General features: G+C 40.7%; 1 pseudogene; it reads right to left on the bottom strand.

Annotated features, from left to right (window-relative positions):
- Window positions 1-224: 224 nt before the first annotated feature.
- On the bottom strand, window positions 225-2326 carry LOC131825541 (farnesyl pyrophosphate synthase-like; annotated as a pseudogene).
- Window positions 2327-3883: the final 1557 nt, after the last annotated feature.

Raw genomic sequence — 3883 nt, 5'->3', positions numbered from 1 at the left:
AAACATTGAACCTAAGCATTTTCTTATCAAGGCCGATGGCATAAGCCCAAGAGGTGAAACAAATCACACAAATATGTTTAAAATCCTTACTAGCATCCCACTTGCTAAGATTCCATTGCTTAAATGAAGTCACATGGTCAAGTCCAACATCAAAGAGGTGGGGAAATGTACTCCCTTTGCTGCAAGGGTGATGAGTGAAGAATTGAGAACATAAATCCAACTGATCATTTTGTTGTTGTTATTTGGAAGGTTAGACAATTTATTAAGAGCCCCCTTTCCTCTGTCTTTAGGTCACTTTTTCCTCTGTAGACCTTGTGTGTTAACCCCAGGAACATGGCTTGGAGCAGAGGCATGGCTCGATGAGGCCCAGAAGGTGGCTGCAGCTGTCTAGCTCATACCACATGAACACAGCTGGCAGGTTCAGCTCCTTATACAGCATCTTCACCCAGGGCCACCTTCTTGGCCTCCTTCTGCCCATAACTCTCCTGAAGGATCTTGTACTGTTCTAGAGAGGCCTGCTGCAGACACCGAACCAACGAGCCAACTACATTTTTTGTCCTGGATGTCTGTGTCAATTTTAGCTGTCACACTAGGGTCTCCAGAGAGATCAGTGCTGTGAAGTGTGTAAACCCGGTGATTCACAGACCTGGGGATAAAAATATATGTATATAAAAAATATATGTTTATAAAAAATAAAAAATTAAAAAAAAAAATAATAATCCTGATTCTGAAAGAACTCCCCTATCTCCAGCAGGATTCTTTTGGCATTGGCATGCTTTTCTCCCCATCTATGCCTGCCATATCCACAGCAGCAGGCACAGGAACACAGAATGAATAGAATGCAGTCTTGTACTTGACAATACATTTATACCTCTTTTCAGTGATTCTGCCAAGATCCACATTATCCTGGAGGGCTGTGATGAGGTCCAGGGTCCATCTGATCTCAGTCTTATAGGAACTCTGTAGGAAAAGCGCAAATGGTTTCAGATAATAAGGCTGCTCTTGGCAGTAAAAATTTAGCAGGTAGTGGATATATGCTTCCAGAAACAAAACTTCGGTGATGGTATCCAAACCTATGCCAGGTTTGTGATACCTATAGATCATGGTATGCCCCGTCCAGTGAAAGATGAATCCATGATGTCATCTGACACCAGGAAGAAAGCCTGGAGCATTTCCACACACCAGCCCACAGTCAGGGCCTGCTGGAGACTATCAGCACCCTGCTTCCCTGGCTCCACCAGCTCCTGAAAATCTATCAGCACTGTCAAACCCCACTGGTATTTGCCTTGGATAGCACTGTATCCCAAGACCTTCTTAAGCCAGGCAATTCCATCTCCTGTCTCCAGGTGGGTCATGCCATCCTCAGTTAGCACTTTGACCATCTGAGAGAAGTGCTGGATGAAATCCTGCTTTACTTGGGCATAAGGATCCAATTTCTGGTCCCCATCCATTCTTTTTTTTTTTTTTTAATTTATTTTTTATTTATTTTAAGCATAATAGTATTCATTATTTTTTCACCACACCCAGTGCTCCATGCAATCCGTGCCCTCTGTAATACCCACCACCTGGTACCCCAACCTCCCACCCCCCCACCACTTCAAACCCCTCAGATTGTTGTTCAGAGTCCATAGTCTCTCATGGTTCACCTCCCCTTCCAATTTCCCCCAATTCCTTTCTCCTCTCTAACTCCCCATGTCCTCCATGCTATTTGTTATGCTCCACAAATAAGTGAAACCATATGATAATTGACTCTCTCTGCTTGACTGATTTCACTCAGCATAATCTCTTCCAGTCCCATCCATGTTGCTACAAAAGTTGGGTATTCGTCCTTTCTGATGGAGGCATAATACTCCATAGGGTATATGGACCATATCTTCCTTATCCATTCGTCCATTGAAGGGCATCTTGGTTCTTTCCAAGTTTGGTGACCGTGGCCATTGCTGCTATAAACATTGGGGTACAGATGGCCCTTCTTTTCACTACATCTGTATCTTTGGGGTAAATACCCAGGAGTGCAATGGCAAAGTCATAAGGAAGTTCTATTTTTAATTTCTTGAGGAATCTCCACACTGTTCTCCAAAGAGGCTGCACCAACTTGCATTCCCACCAACAGTGGAAGAGGGTTCCCCTTTCTCCACATCCCCCCCAACACATGTTGTTTCCTGTCTTGCTAATTTTGGCCATTCTAACTTGTGTAAGGTGATATCTCAATGTGGTTTTAATTTGAATCTCCCTGATGGCTAGTGATGATGAACATTTTTTCATGTGTCTGATAACCGTTTGTGAGGGAGGAGTCAAGTGCCCTGCTCCTGGATGCCAACTCTTGGTCTAAATCTAATTGATCATTTAAGATTTAACAATTTTCTCCTGATTGAATTATTATTATAATTATTGCAAACAGATATAAAAACACAAAAATATAACATCTGAAAAATAATTGTTAAACATATATAATTTTTTATGGAAAACACATCTCTTAATGATATGAAATTTTAAAAAATATGTCCTATATCTGTGAATAAATATTATAAACACAAAAGAACCAAGATTCAGCATTAATTTCATAAAAATTTTTCATTTTTATAAATAAGAGCGTTGAGAAATTTTGTTTACATAACTATAGCTATGAAGAAATTTTCATAACAATGTACTGAGTTCTTTGAACTCTTCGTTATATACCAAAAATCACATGGTGATCCATCATCAAAAACTACTTTTAGGGGCACCTGGGTAGCTCAGTCGTTAAGTGTCTGCCTTCGGCTCAGGTCATGATTCCAGGGTCCTGGGATCAAGACCCACAACAGGCTCCCTGCTCAGCAGAAGGCCTGCTTCTTCCTCTGCCTGCTGCTCCCCCTACTGTGTGTGTGCTCTCTCTCTCTTTCTCACTATCAAACAAATAAATAAAATATTTTATTTTAAAAAACTAATTTTAATAATCTATGTGTTGACAACTTAATTTCAGTCTTCCTTCAATTTTGCTGAAAGCAAAGAATAGGAAACTATGTTTTTGTAAAATATTTTATTATTCAGTCATTCTGTTTATTCACTTTTTCAGTTTCTATGATATACATTTAAAGAACTTTATCAGCACCTGTCAGTGACTGTTAATTATATCTGGTTATTTCTGATACTCTCACTTAGGGTCACCTTGTTTAACACAATATACTCAAAAAAGGATGGGGAAATACAGTGTAGCTAATTTTTTTTAAATTTTATTTATTCCTTTGACAGAGACATATCAGAAGTAGGCAGAGAGGAAGGCAGAGAGAGGAGGAAGCAGGCTCCCTGCCGAGCAGAGAGCCCGATGCGGGACTCGATCCCAGGACCCTGAGATCATGACCTGAGCTGAAGGCAGAGGCTTTAACCCACTGAGCCACCCAGGCGCCCACAGTGTAGCTAATTTTAACTCAGCTGTGCCAAGGCAATATTTCATGAGGGGATGCTTTTACTATTTATTTACTTTTTAGGGGTAACAACCTTATTATTTTTTTTGCTGGTTTTTCTGTCTTATTTATTTTTTTTTAATATTTTATTTTTTATAAACATATATTTTTATCCCCAGGGGTACAGGTCTGTGAATCACCAGGTTTACACACTTCACAGCACTCACAAAAGCACACACCCTCCCCAATGTCCATAATCCCACCCCCTTCTCCCAACCCCCCTCCCCCCGGCAACCCTCAGTTTGTTTTGTGAGATTAAGAGTCACTTATGGTTTGTCTCCCTCCCAATCCCATCTTGTTTCATTGATTCTTCTCCTACCCACTTAAGCCCCCATGTTGCATAACCACTTCCTCATATCAGGGAGATCATATGGTAGTTGTCTTTCTCTGCTTGACTTATTTCGCTAAGCATGATACGCTCTAGTTCCATCCATGTTGTC

This window comes from Mustela lutreola, chromosome 2, assembly GCF_030435805.1.
Source record: "Mustela lutreola isolate mMusLut2 chromosome 2, mMusLut2.pri, whole genome shotgun sequence".
In the NCBI taxonomy this organism is placed as follows: Eukaryota; Metazoa; Chordata; class Mammalia; order Carnivora; family Mustelidae; genus Mustela; species Mustela lutreola.
This window is presented reverse-complemented; position numbering and strand designations above follow the sequence as displayed.